This window comes from Nicotiana attenuata, chromosome 1 (assembly GCF_001879085.1).
Source record: "Nicotiana attenuata strain UT chromosome 1, NIATTr2, whole genome shotgun sequence".
Lineage (NCBI taxonomy): Eukaryota > Viridiplantae > Streptophyta > Magnoliopsida > Solanales > Solanaceae > Nicotiana > Nicotiana attenuata.
This window is the reverse complement of record NC_031989.1, coordinates 85,919,710-85,935,657: the sequence shown is the minus strand read 5'-3', so window position 1 is coordinate 85,935,657 and position 15,948 is coordinate 85,919,710. Positions and strand designations below refer to the sequence as shown.

At 33.6% G+C, this 15,948-nt stretch overlaps 1 long non-coding RNA gene across 4 annotated transcripts in view; it reads right to left on the bottom strand.

Annotated features, from left to right (window-relative positions):
- Positions 1-1,627, bottom strand: part of LOC109230031 — a 9,818-nt gene extending 8,191 nt beyond the window's left edge. For 2 of the 4 annotated variants that reach the window (XR_002068604.1, XR_002068605.1), the window contains exons 1-2: positions 1,407-1,627; positions 115-400 (exon numbers count right to left, since the gene is read on the bottom strand). This is a non-coding gene — a long non-coding RNA (uncharacterized LOC109230031). The remainder of the gene's footprint in view (positions 1-114; positions 401-1,406) is intronic. The other 2 variants (XR_002068606.1, XR_002068607.1) reach the window with 1 other exon arrangement.

Sequence of the window (15,948 nt, the reverse complement as noted above, 5' to 3'; positions counted from 1 at the left end):
TTGTGGGGGGGGGGGGGGGGTGATTGTGCATGAAATTCAAGTAATATATTACTAACTAGAACTGCTAGAGCTAACATCATATAACCCAATTGAGATATTGTGGTATAGGCTAACCTCTCTTAGTACCTTTTGGAGCACAATGCGCGGTAGATGTGAAGGACTAGGCCATTTTATCAACAATAATGAGATAAACTAGTATTTGCGGTTAATTCCCCCTGTTAAGTAGCCATGCATTATCATTGGAAACGCCCACTTCTCCGGCAAATAAAGATCTTTTGATCATTTCTTTGAATCAATAACAGATGTTTGACCATACATACGCAAAAACCCTCTAGTAAATTCAATCAAACACTTGACCTTCACTCTGTTGTATTCGACCATTGTGTCCAACTGATCCTTCCTACGAGAAAAAACATTATACAGTTAGAATTGATATGCAGTATACAGTGCATCGTGTTTGGCAGAAAACTAACTACTTAAAAAGCATATATTCCCCAGAACAGGAAAGTAAAGTGTGGGAGTGAATCCATACAATGAAATAAACTCTACCCCTTCCGCAGCATACTGTATAATTTTGTTATTCCTAATTTATATGCACTAGTTTCATGTTAAGCTTGCAACAGCAGCACATAAATTACAACAACAACAACATACCCAGTGTAATCCCACATAGTGGGATCTGGGGAGGGTAGTGTGTAAACAGAACTTACCCCTACAAGTACGGGTAGAGAGGTTGTTTCCAATAGACCCTCGGTTGCAGCCCACAAATTCCTAATCCAATATCATCACTACAATTTCCAAGATATAAACTAGGTTGTAGCAATAGTAGTTGAATTTCCTAAAAACTACGGTTTGGCCTAGTTATAGCAAGTACAGGGTACATTTTGAGCACATAGCAGCACTCTTGATAGAAGGAAAGAAAACCAAAATGTGCTATGGATCACGTTATACATTTCAAAACCAAGGTTCCAAATTTTATTCTATCTTCAATACAATATGACCAAAAAGTTCCAAACTTTCTCATCACTCAGTACACAATGGTCAATACAATATGACCAAAATGTTCCAAACTTTCTCATCAACAACTCGGTACACTAAGGTCAAAGAAACTTTCTGAAGCACAATAAACACTAAGGGGTCGTTTGGTTGGGAAACTACTTATCCCAAGAATAATTATCCCAGGATTGTTATCTCACCCTCCCATAGGGTAAAAATAACACTACAACCCGATTATAACTAATCCTGGATTAGTTATATCGCAAATTATTCCTATCCCAACCAAACGGAGATAAATTAATCTCAAATTTAATTCCGAAATTAATTATATCTTATCCTTCGTACCAAACGAGCACTAAAGAAAAAAACAGAGAAAATACTCTAGTGATACAAAACAAGGAAATGGATACCTGCAATAAATTAGCAAAACAGAGGTTCTCCTTGTTTGAGGCACCCTATTTTATGACACTAAACTCAACCGTTTGCATTCCTTCCAGTTTGCTTTAAATTTCTTTTTTCTAATTTTAGCTCTTTATTGATTTTAATTTGTCTTCTGAGAACGCCGAATATAAGGAAACGAGGAATGGTTGGAAGAGCATTAGCAAGAGGGTGAAAAAGCTCTTCTGTTCTTTCCGGCGGGTATATAAAGAGCTTTTGATTATCGTATTAATTGCAACTTATTAATCGCCTTCATAATTCCGATTTTATAAATCGATATGATATTTACGACTTATAAATCGCAATATTTACGACTTATTATTTCTCATTTGCTAGCTATTGCGACTTAAAAATAACCTTTGGTAATTGCTGACTTATAATCGCATTTAGAATAATACCTTATACGTCATTAACAATATCCACAAGTGTCGCTCACCTTTGCCTGACAATCAAAAATAACGACCCAACAACAATAAAATTAAGAGTATTAGTTTTACATGTTCATTTTATTTGAAATCTTCAGTTGATTTACTTTGATTTTTGTTAACATAGACCAAATTTACACTACTTTAGGCTACTTTGAGAGCTATTGGTGATTCACATCATAGAATATGGACTATTTTGAGTCTAAGGCCCAAACTTAAGAAACGATTTTGAGCCGTTTCACGCCATTTTGCCTATACAATTTGTAAATCGTGATGAATTGATTAAATAACTAATTAGGTTAGGTTGGTTGTAGATTGTAGTCAAGTCCATAGTCAATCTTATACTAATTCCATTTCAACTATAACTAGTCCTAGACCATAGATTGTTTAAGTTAATTGGTACATCCAAGTGATCCCCATTTTAAGAGATTTTAATTTGGACCACTTACTATTGGTTTATTCGCGGCTTTTGCTTCTATACTCGGGTTTGGGGTCACAATTGAACCTATACCCACGTTGCAAAAAGTTTGCAAGCGTACCCACTTTACGATCAACTTCAGACTTATGGGTCTGAAGTTATAAAAAAATGCCTGAAGTGAAAAAATTGCACTTCAAATGCACTTAAGGCAAATAGGTCTGAAGTGCAACCAATGGTTTCATGCACTTAAGGCTAATAAGCCTGAAGTGAAAAATTACACTACAAATGCACTTAAGGCAAATAGGTCTGAAGTGCAACCAATGGTTTCATGCACTTAAGGCTAATAAGTCTGAAGTGAAAAATTGCACTTCAGATGCACTTAAGGCCAATAAGTTGGATGTGAAAAATCGCACTTCAGATGCACTTAAGGCCAAAAAGTCTGAAGTGCAACAAACGTTTTCATTCATTTAAAGCCAATAAGTCTGAAGTGAAAATTTGCACTTCAAATGCACTTAAGGCCAAAAAGTCTAAAGTGCAACAATCGTTTTCATTCACTTAAAGCCGATAAGTCTGAAGTGAAAATTTGCACTTCAGATGCACTTAAGGCCAAAAAGTAAGTGCAACAAACCTTTTCATTCACTTAAGGCCAATAAGTCTGAAGTGAAAATTGCCCAGAAACGAAAATTTATTTTTCGAATTATAACAATCCAATATACGATAATACCTAAATCTACTCCAAATGAGCTCAAATTTGAAACATAGCCACCAAATATCATCAGGAACCAACACCAATCATCAATTTGTCAAAACAACAATAAATCTAATGAACTCATTTTGCAATTAAGAAAAAAAAAATCTAAGCAATAGTAAAAAATAAAATGTCATAACAGCTCACCATTGTAAAATATCATAAACTACATTAAAATATATTCACAACCACCATATAAAATCATTGTCACCCAAAGAAGAAGAAGAAGAAGAAGAAGAAGAAGAAGAAGGAGAAGAAAAAAAATTTTAAAAAGTGGATATACGTTAAATGGGGCGACCAAATAGGGCGCCCCATAAATTTTTACGGTTTATTCGTCGTGATATGTGGAAAAGCTGGACCGTTGTTAGTGATCAACATTAGTTCTTCCATATTGCTACTTCATAGATGCAAACTTATAAAGGAAGTATTTGACATGAAACTTACCAAATTAATTTATTTCAGGAGGCCATTCTCTTGTTAATTTTACAATTAGGTCGGGTTAAAAAATAAACCTTAATCAATCAAAAGTCCTTTTCTCTGTAAATTGTGATCCCACCATCAGGGAAATTCTCTCTCATGCCCTCCAAGCAGTGGTGGATCTACATAGATCATTATGGGTGCTCAAGCACCCATTGTCTTTGACTAGATCTAGTAGATTTATATACGCAATTAACAAAAAATTTGGATAAGTACTAAGTGAGCACCCACAACTAAACTTATTTTCCCTCTTTTTTTAGAATTTTTATCTCCAATCACCCACGACTTTGAAATCTTGGATCCGCCACTGCCTCCAAGTTAAGCAAAGTTTCACTTTTGGTAGATACTTAGGTTTTTCCATTTTTCACCGAAAACCAAAGTCAAGAGACTTCCAATTCGTCATTGATAACATGAATAAGAAACTTACAGGGTAGAAGACTAGATTCCTTAATATGGCAGGTCGCACTACCCTTGCAATATCTACTCTTAATAGTATTCCAAACCATATATGCAATACCACAAACTCCCTAATAAAATCAATAGCCTCATTGATCGAACCCAACGTAATTTCATATGGGGATCTACTGCTGAAAAATCAAAGCTTCATCTTGTTAATTGGCATACTTTGACTGATACTAAGAATAATGGTGGATAAAACAAGAATTTAACTCTCCACACGAGCCTCGCATCGCAACTTTTTAACAACCCTCATTCCTTTTGGGCTCGAGTCCTCATTAATAAATATTGTCGCTCTCGTAGAAACTTTCAGTCTCAAACTCATACCCGTCAACGTAGAACTGATTCAATTATTTGGAGCAGCATTCTTAAGGGATGGTACTTTTGTAATCAAGGTATCCGTTGGATCATTGGAAATGGTAAAAGCATTAATTTTTGGCATACCCAATGGTTACCCAATACTCCTAGTCTTAGAGCTACTATAGAGGGTCTTTTAACTGCTACAGAACATGCTCTCAATATTGCAGCCTCAATGAAAATGAATCTTGGAACCTCAAAAATATCTATTTTGACCTACCATCCAAGTTACTTAACACGATTAATAGTGTTTAACTACCATTATCCCCTGAACGTGAAGATAGGCTAATTTGGAAACTAACAAAAACCGGCAGTTTCAGCTCAAAAACTGCTCGGCCACTTATCAAATCTAGCCACTTAAACACTCTCAACTTCTCTTGGATTTGAAGCTCAAGACACCAAATAAAATAAAATATTTCATTTGGTTATGTTATCATAATCGTTTACCTGAGTCTACTTAAACTCCATAGGCATTAATATTGATAGACAAAGCTCCACCTGCAGATCTTGTGAAGAAATCCTTGATCATATTTTCATTGACCGTGTGGTTGTTAAATCCTTTTGGCAGGCTTGGTATTACTAGTATTCACACTCTTGGCAATCACCAACACTGGTTGGATAGTATTGCAAACCTCCCTCTTACATTACCAAATGCAATCTACACATGAAAAAAACTATTTCCTTTTCGTCTTTGGCATATTTGGATCACTAGAAATAACAACCTCTGCAATAACCTCACAAACTCTCCTTTTGATCTGGTACACATGCGAGCTATAGAGTATGTTGCTCTTGCAAGAAATGACAGCAACACGAAACCACCTCTAGCTCTCCACGTCAAATGGTATCCTCCTAAACAAAATCACTTCAAAGTTCAAACTCAAATACTGATGGAGCAGGAGGTATTGGCGGCGTTTTCCGAAATAGCAGAGGGAATGGGTGCTAGGCTACTACATGCAGATTCCTCAATCTGATCATACATATAGCGAGCTCATATCACTTCTGCATGGTCTAAAATTAGCTTATGCTCATGGCCTTCATCCTGTGGAGGTCGATACAGACTCAATAGAGATTATTAATTAACATGTTCACAACTAACTCCTCACATTATACATCTATCTTACGTGATTGCAGGATACTAAGGCATCAATTAAGGAAGGACTGGAAATTGGAAAAATTGATGCTCCTTCCCGTTTTAGTACTACGACCAACTACTATTTTGCCTAGTCTTATGTTGGATATCTCTGAAGCTACATACCTTAGATCTATCTCTAGTGATGTTTGTAATGTTTTGGCCAACCTTGACAACTTTGATGCTCAGAGGAGCATGTCTAGTTGTACGAACAATATTTAAATTTATATATTAGTTTCTCTTTTGACAAAAAAAAATACATGGGAACTGTCAATGATACATATGTTTTTTTCTTCTTCTTATTTTTCTGTACATATTTTAGGATTACCATACGAAGATAAGAAGGATTGTGATATGATTAAGGTCATTGTCCGGAGTGACTTCATCCATAGCTTGCTAACCTTTATGTTGTATGAAATTGACTTGAGATGAGTCTAAATTAAAATATCGTAACCAATGAAAATTTATATAGCTACTCCGATTTGTTTAAAATTGTGATATAATAATAATAATAATAATAATAATAATAATAATAATAATAATAATAATAATAGAAGTAGTTATTTTAGTTAACACTTCAAAGATATTCTCTTCGTATCTTTTCAATTACTAGTTTTAAAGTACGTGCGTTGCGCGTGAATATTGCATCAATAATAAAAAATTATTAAAAACTTATATTTTCCGCCATATAAATAACTATTAATAAAATTAAAGCAATAATTGAGGTAGAATTTAATCAAAAAACAACGACATAATAAAATTATGAACTAAATATTAAATGTTGTGTCACAACAAATTGATCCTCGTTTAAATAAAATTGCAATTTAAAAAAAACCAGCTGGAGCTTCCTAAATTTCATTTCACCTATAGACACCGTATTGAGCTTTATAATTCAAATACTCTCATACTATAAGAATTGTCTGACAATTGACAAAAATATACTAACATATTAATCAAGGTGCTTGGTCCTGTCGTTACCCTTGAAAAGTAAAAGAATAAACATTTCCAACTCAAATTTAATCAATTAAGTTCCTTAATCAACAAAAAAAGAAAAAAAGAAAAAAGAGTTAATTTAATCCATACTTACCATACATATTGGCAGTACAATGCAATAAAAAAATTTAACTCGAAAAGAACTTGTGAATGAAAACTCATAACATAGATAATTTAGAGAAAGAGAAACAATAGAAAAATAAATACATAAAAGAAGAAAGGTGTTATGTGAAGTAATTCATCTTGGTTATTTTCAATGGAAAACATGTTTCTAATTTTTTTTATTGGGCATTCATATAGATTCATATGAATATGAATACAACAACAACAACAAACCCAATATGATCCCAACAGGTGGGATCCGAGGAAGGTAGTCTGTACGCAGACCTTACCCTTACCTTATGCAGGTAGAGAGGTTATTTCCAATAAACCATCGGCTCTTTTCTGAAATTAGAACTCTATTAGTAATTTATTTGAGTGCCTTCCTTACGTGGGAGATTGGAATATCTAATTGCAATGAAAAGAAATAGGAGTAACATAAAGTCACAGTGAAAAACTCATTGTAGATCTCAAAAACCTAAATATTAGTTAATTAAAAAAATAAAAGTATTAATTGTGATTCTTTATTCCTTTTTCAACCTACGCCCTTAAGGGGAAAAAAACTCCTAAAGTAACATTGTTGAAATATGAACCGATCTTAATGAGTTTGAAACCCGCTCATTCTCTTCTTCGCTTCCTTTTTAAATCTTACGGAAATTTTGATTTTTTTAATAAGAAAACAAACACTTAGTATCTATTTACAATTTTATCCAACACGGAATATTTATACGGATGGTAAAAAAGGCGAATAACATTTTGATAAGGGCTTCGTGCTTTTAATATAGTATAGATTATGTATTAGAATTGCTAATTTTGATCATCTGAAAAGACAAATTTTATAAAATTTATTGATTCTCAGAGACTAAGACACTATCAAATATTAATACTCTATTTGTTTTATTTTATGTGGCTGAACTGGAAGGAGTATGAGGGTCAAATCAAATTACTTAATTCTCTGTGAATTTGTATATAAATTCTTCAAAAATTATGAAATAAAATTTACATATTTAAACTTTTACCAGAAGAAAAAGAGCATTAAAGGCTATAATAGTTAATACTATAACATTTCTAAAAAATCTATAAAATCGCCAAAATATACATTTCTTTGAATTCCCAAAGTGTAATAGCATCACATAAAATAAAATAGTGGGATTAATATTACTTAAAGAATGAAAAGCAAATTGCACCCAAAATGATGACATTCTTTGTACTACCTTCGTCCACTTTTACGTTCATTATACAAAAAATATATTTTCACTTTTACTTGTCTACTATACCAAATCAAGAGAAAGACAATCTTTTTTCTGTTTTAATCTTATTATTAACTACCCATTCCCCTAGACTTTTGAAAATGCTATCATATTATGGGTAAAATTATAAAATACATATTTTATTTATTATTTTTAAGGGGCGTGAAAGTCTAAAATGATAACGAAAAGTGAACGGAAGGAGTATTAGGTAAATACTTATTCGCACCAAGTGCTTATACCAATTCGATAAATACTTAATATAAATATATTTAATTATAATTAATTAATATATATAATATTATTTAATCATAATAAATTAGTACGATTTGATAGAGACAATCCCGATAAATTTTTGAACTTTCTAGTAATATGGCCAGAAATTGAGGGACTACATTCCAAAAAACAAAAGAATCAAAGAATTGTAGCGCAATCACGCATGTGTGTTCATAACAGTACTTTGTTTACGTCAGGAGCATAACGTTGGAAGGCGTGTTCACTAGCTGTATACATTGGGTCCCACTTAGCGAATCAATAGGTCCGGAAATCTGGATAGGCTCGGGACCGAGCCTATAGATCTTCCGAGGCTGAATCTCCACGTGTTTAAATATGTGGCTGTAAACGAGTTGTTCGATGTGTTTCAGATAATTTTATTTTGAAGTGTAGGAATTCCCATTATCGGCCAAAACGAACATCTGCGGCGCTTTGAACATCCTCAAATTTGTTTATGTATTTACTCGAATTCGAACAACTTTGTCAAAAGTCAGATCTTACCAACACAATCTCAATTTTATCCTTAATTCTTAATAAAATTGCTATCGAAGTGTAATTTTAAAGTAGTAAAAAGTTGAGGATAAATTTGTACTTTTTTCTTGCATATAAACTTCATAATATCTAATTGTTGTTAAGTCATGTATTTTTCTTTAATATGTGGCTTTTATTATCTATTATTTGACTTAGTGTAAATATTCGGTGCTAATAAATATTCTCTAACGATTCATCATTTTATAATTGTTCTGTTTCCTTTTCCACATGATGCCACACTCTTGGAACTATAGGTGTTAATTGGGCCGGACTGATCCGTTTTCAACCCGCTTCAATCCGGGTCAGCCCGGTTCAGCCCGTTACTGTAGCTTAATGTGCGGGTTGGGACGGGTTGGTCGGGGGACGGGTTTTGGACGAACATATTTTGGATAACGGTGCACCGTACCCGTTAACGGGTTGTTAACGGGCTGCAGTCCGTTATCAGCCCGGTTACCTTTACAATTTTTTTTTAATTATTTGGACTGTTGCCAACGGTCAAAATTTAATTACAAAAAAAATTACACTAGCCCGGCCCGCTCGAACCCGAACGGGCCCACAATAACCCGAAAATTCCCAACACGCTACCAGCCCGTTATCCCAGCCCGCTAACCAACCCGGTTCGATAACTGACGGGCTGATTTTTTTTGTTCACTCCGTCACAGCCCGCCCGATAAACACCTCTACTTGGAACTACAAACCTTACCAAATAATTCCTCAAAATGACAGAAATTTAACTCTCTGAATAGAAGAAAAAAAAAAATACTCCCTCTGGTCCACAATAAGTGACCAAGTTGACTTGGGCACACTCATTAAGGAAATAATAAATTCTGGATAAAAATAGTTAGTGTGACTAAATTACCCTTAATTAAATGTTGCAGCATAATTTAATGTGAGGAGTTATAGACTTTTTAGGGATACATACGTAAGGGTAATTTTGAAAAAAGAAATTGAATTTTTTCTTCATTATATAAATGGACACTTAATTTGGATCAAAATAAAAAATAAATTGGTCAATTATTATGGACCGCAGAAAGTTGTTAATTGCATTTAATGGCAGACAAGCTGTTTGATATTCCATCATTTGAAGCCGAAACCCAGATTGTTTTTTCTCTACCTTTTTCCCTCACATGAAACTTATTTTCTTCATTATTTTATCTACTTTTATACACCAAAGCATTAATGTGCTACATGTTAAACATTCTCTCTTCTATTCCAAATTTTATTTTATCTTACAAAGTTATATTTTCCTTTAATTTTGACTTATTTGCACCGGATATTTACATCAGATTTATAAATATACAATATTTATATACAAGCTTTTCCTACTTAATCATGGTTAATTAATATAGATTTTATATGATTAAATCACTTAATCATGTAAGTTGAAGTTGTTTTGTATTTAAACAAAAAGCGCGAGTAAATTTTTATTAAAAGATTATATCTACATCTGCAATACGAACGGTTTTCATAAAATAAAAGGTGAATTCAAAACTCGCACATTAATTAAACCTTCCTAGGGTTGTTACTTGTTAGAATATTGATTGTTGGTTTAAGTGGATCTGATACTTTTTTAAGACAAAATTTAATTAATTACAACGAAAAAATCAACAGGAAATAGTCGACAACGTGTAGCTGTACTAGGCTGTCAATAGTTATGTGTGTGAACGCTTAATTAATGTCCACACACTAAAAGAATGAATTATTTGTTGTAACAATGCACTTACACTTTAAAATACGAAATAAATGGATTTATTTTATTTCTCAACGTAGAGTGTGATGGGATAATGGATCCCTCCCCTCTTAAAAAGGTGCAAATAGCACGGGCTACACAGTTTTTCGATCGGTAATAAAAAATAGTCAGCGTTTGTAAATTCATTAAAAATTGTCATTGTTTTGCTGAAATACAAAAGTTCCAACATAGTATACGGAATTATGGAGTTCATGTGTATAAACTTCCGGCATATTATGTTGGAACTCCGGCAAGGAAAGTTCCAGCATAATATGCTGGATTATGGAGCTCCTGCATATAAACTTCCCGCATATTATGTTGGAATTCCAACACATTATGAAATTCCAACATATTATGCTGGAAGCTCATATGTAAAAAAATTCGAACTCCAGCATATTATGCTGGAATATTTCCAATTTTTTAAAAGTATTTTTGTTCAGATTTTATCTTTACATTAAAAAATGGCTAAGTTTCGATTATTTTTTAAACTATGACTATTTTTCAATTACCAGTAAATTTAGCTATTTTTGATATCATATTCCAATTCTAAGAATTAAAAAATAATTGATCGAAAACACTTTTATCGTATAAGATATTAATAAGTAATTTTAGAAAACTTTTCGTTTCTAAATGTTCACCACTTTTTAGATTAAGGGACAACTAACATTTATAAAAAAAAAAAAATCCATCTTGGTATGAAAAAAAAATTAGTTTATAAATATTATTTCATTGAATTCCTAAATATCCAAAATTTTGATAAAAATTAGTATGACTTGATTTGACTCCAATTGTTTTGTCAAATTGATTCTCAAACGAGTGTGAAATGAATTAAGAGAGAAAGAGCATAATTAGAGGAAGTTTAGCAGCTTAGCACAAATTAATTCTATCACTTTTCTAATGTACCAAAAAAAAAAAAAAAAATTCTATGTTCAGTCAATGCCAAGTTCTGCTGTCTATATACTGCCCCTAGATCGTTAGAAATGTGTGTCAACTGTTAAAAAAAGCTTCTCTATAGGTACCCTTTTTTTTTCCTGTAAATAAAAACAAAAAATTGGAACCTACTCTTTAGGGAAAATAACACTCTATAGCCATTCTTAAAAAAAAATAAAAATAATATATATATATATATATATATATATATATATATATATATATATATATATATATATATGTGTGTGTGTGTGTGTGTTATATACAAATAATAGACAAATTTATATTCTATAGCTATTAAATGTAAATAGTTTTGTTTACAGGCTAAACATGATCTTTATCTTACTTTTTATCAACAATATTTAAATTCTTCTAAAAGCTAACTTTGTATTCGTCCTTACGGATCTATTCTCATTTAAATGTGAGTTTAACTTATGTGCATTGATATTGCACAATATTTTTACACCATTTGGTTAAGAGGACTTACACTATGTAACTATCCATCGTAATTCTAATTTGATAACCTAAAAATACATTAAAATTTGTTATAACCGGTTAAATATATTAATACCTTAAACAAATTATAACTATCCATCGTAATTCTAAAAATTTGTTTACTTTTACTTGGCATGTATACTAAAAATAGATTTTCATTTTTACTTGACACTTTACGCATATCAAGAGAAGACAAAGAAAAAATTTTTGTTATACCCACAGTATTTATTACTCATTTCAAATCATTTTCTCAAATCCAATAAATATGCATCAATTAATATGGGTATCATGGTAAATTATACACTTTATTTATTATTTCTTAAGGCGCGTGAAAAGTCAAAACGTGTGAAGTAAAAGTGAAAGGGGGGAGTATATATATAGAAGTTACGCCCTTTAATGTTGTTCAACCTTTCAACTTCCGGAATAATTAATTCCTTCTAATTAAAAAATGCTAATATTTCTTTCACGTGTTTTAAGAAATTCTCCAAATAATGTCTTCAATTAAAATTAATATGGCCAGGGGCGGAGGGAGAGTTATTTCTACGGGTATGGACGAACTCAGTAACTTTTTCCTTCGACATTGTATTTATATTAAAAAAAATTAAATAGGTAAAAATACTTAATTGCAAACCTAATAACTAATGAGCTATGAGTTCGAGTACAAATTTAGAACCCATAAACTTTAAATCCTGACTCCACCTCTGATGGCAAGAAGGGAAGGGGGCGGGGGTGGAGGTGGGGGGGTGTTGGTAAGGGGGAAGGGTTGTCTGAAGAAGCAAGTGCATTTTTTTTTAAGAAATAGAAACCAAAAAAAAGGGCAAAAGACTAGAAAATAGATGACAAAATGACAAGGTTGAGTTAATTATTAATCCTAAGTTTTCTAAGGCAGATTCGTTGTAAATAGAGGCGAAGTTAGAATTTAAAGTTTATGAATTTAGAAATGTAGTTCTTTAAAAAACTGGGATTTAAAGTAATAATTTGTAAATATTCAATAATTTTTTTAAATAAATACAGAGATTGGAACAATCATATGTATAATCGGTCTCTTATTCTTTAAATTTTTTTTAGTGAATAATAGTAAGACTATAAATTTGTAATATATTTAGTTTATATGTTGAAAGTTTTCTTCTTTTTTTTCTTTAAAATTTGTGTTTAATCAAACAATCATATATTTAATCGATCGGAGGCAGTAGTAGCACAAAAGGAAAAGAATTTCTTTTTAGTGGCATTTTTTCATAATTTATGCAATTTATTTAAAATTTTATAAATCGGTTTTCCAATTTTTTGAAGCAAACACTAATTGTACGAAATTGAAGAAGAAACTTTAATTGAAAGATTTTCTGTGTATCTTATTCAATTCTTGTACATGTATTTATATACACTTGCATCTGAAAAATAAAGAATAGCAAAGGAAAGAGACTGTACAATTGTCCTACTTTGATTAATCTAGCAATAATAGAAATATTCTATTCCTACAACTAATTATATTTCCTCACATGTTAGTCACGTGAGTGTAACGATCCAACCGGTCATTTTGAGCATTTTTACTTCGCTCGCCAGTTCTCGGGCATGACGAGCCCCGTATGATGTATTATGACTTATGTGAATCTTTGGTTTTGGTTTCCGGGTTATTCGGAATTGATTTAGAAGAATGATTCTCGGCAAGAAGCTTCAAATTAGAAAGGTTTGACCAAGTTTGACTTCTAGAATTTGACTTCAGATTGGATCACTAATGGTTTCGTTAGCTCCGCTGGGTGATTTTGGACCTAGGAGCATGTCCGGATTGTGTTTTGAAGGTCCGTGGTAGACTTAGGCCTCATTTGTTTGCACTTAATGGAGGTCAGAATCTTAATCATTCAGATCTGAGACACTAAATGTGTTTGTTTTTAAAGTCTGAATCTTAATTATTCAGATCTTAATCATTAAGTGTGTTTGTTTGTTTTACTTCACAACCACTTAATGGGTCTTAATAGGTCTGTATAATTGAGATCTATAACAGAGACTTAATTTCATTAAGATGCTATCACATATTCATTATTAACTGGCGCCACCACCTATCATTATCAACAACCACCATGCCGCCGCCGCCACCACCACCACCACCTCCATCATCCTCAATCATAGCCGCCACCTTTATCGACCATCATCACCCACTATCCCCATCACTCCGACCACCATCATTCTCCCCCACAATCAACACTCATCCACCTCAACTACCACAACTGACCACCCCATCACCATCAACAACCACAGCGACACCGCCTATCATTATAACCTACCACCACCCACCCACCGCCTTTCTGAGTCACAATTACTACAACCACCCGCCATTATTAACTATCACCAACCACCACCACCACCACCACCATCCTCAATCATAACCGCCACCACTGCCAATCACTACTAGCTACTAGCATGAACTACCATTATCAACCAAAACTACCACCAACCACCACATCTAGTCGGTATTCACCCGTTAGCCACCATCACCAACAACTATCATATTTTAAAAAACTATATATTTTATTGATAGAATATTAGATTAGTTATTTCATTTGAATTTTATATTTATTAATTTTCAAATAAAGATAAATTTTATACATTCAGATGTTAAAAATCAAACAGTCTTAATTATTTCTATTCAGATCTTAATACGTATCTTAATATATTCAGATGTGTATTCAGATTTAGATGTCTTAATCTTAATACACGTCTTGATATTCAGATGTGTATTCAGATTCAGACGTCTTAATCTTAAAAAAAAACAAATGAGGCCTTAGGCTTGAATTGGCGAAATTGGAAATTTGGCGATTTTCGGTCGACAGTGGAAAATTTGATATCGGAGTCGGAATGGAATTCCGGGAGTTGGGGTAGGTTCGTAGTGTCATTTGTGACGAGTGTGCAAAATTGGAGGTTATTCGGGTGAGGTTTAATAGGTTTCGGCATCGGTTGTGGAAGTTTGAGGTTTCAAATTCATTAAGCTTGAATTGGTGTGCGATTCATGTTTTTGTTATTGTTTGATGTGATTCGAGAGCTCGATTGAGTTTGCATGGTATTTTAGGACTTGATGGTACCTTTGGTTGAGGTTCCGGAGGCCTTGGGTGTGTTTCGGGGTGAGTTTTGAGCGAGTCCGGGCATTTCCGGAACCCTGGTATTTTTCTGGTGCTTTGAAAATGCAGACCTCAGCAGAATTTCATGGACCGCGGAGGAGGGGGGCGGTGACCGCATATTTTTGCCGCGGCCGCACTCTAGGGGAAGTTCTGCAGATCCGTTGGTCCGACTTCGTAAGCCTATATCTTTTGATCTACAAGGAATTTTGAGATGATTCAAAAACGAAAGTTGTAGTCCTTCATGTCTAGCTTCCAGAAAGATAAATAAGTTATCATTTAGACATCTATAGAGAAAGTTATGGCCAAAATACTAAAGCCTGGCAGTGCAGCCACCAAAAAGTACGGCCGCACCATTTTTTTTGCGACAGCAGGACCTGGGAGGCGCGGCCGCGCTTGGAATTTCGCGGAGCGCATAGTGAGAATTCAGAGGGTGCACTATATAAACGGGGTTTAGGGCATTATTTCACATTTTGGACCTAGGGAGCTTGGTTTGTGGCGGTTTTTCGCGGGTTTTTCAAGAAATTCATCAGGGTAAGTGATTCTAACTCGGTGTTGGCTAATATTCATGAATATATCATTGAATTCATCATTCGATTAGTGATTTAGGATGGAATTTGGGGAAAATTGGTGGAGTTTCATAAAATAAATTTTTGGGAGTTGAAAGACAATTCGAAGTCAGATTTGAGTGAAACTAGTATGGTTAGTCTCATAATCGAATGGGTCATCGGATTTTGCGACTTTTGTCGGATTTCAAGACGTGGGCCTACGGCTTGGCTTTTGAGTTGACTTTTTGACTTTTGACCTAAAGCTTAGCATTTCCTTATGGTATTGATTCCTTTAGCTCGTGTTGATTGTATCGAATTGTTTATGGCTAGATTCCAGGCATTTGGAGGCCGATTCGAGAGGCAAGGGCATCGCGGAGTAGGATTTTTTGATCGGCTTGAGGTAAGTAACGATTGTAAATCTAGTCCTGATAGTATAAAACCCCGAATTTTGTATCGTTTTACCATTTTGAGGTGACGCACATGCTAGGTGACGGGCTTGTGGGCGTGCACCGTTGGGGATTGTGACTTGGTCCGTCCCGTAGCAACTATAGG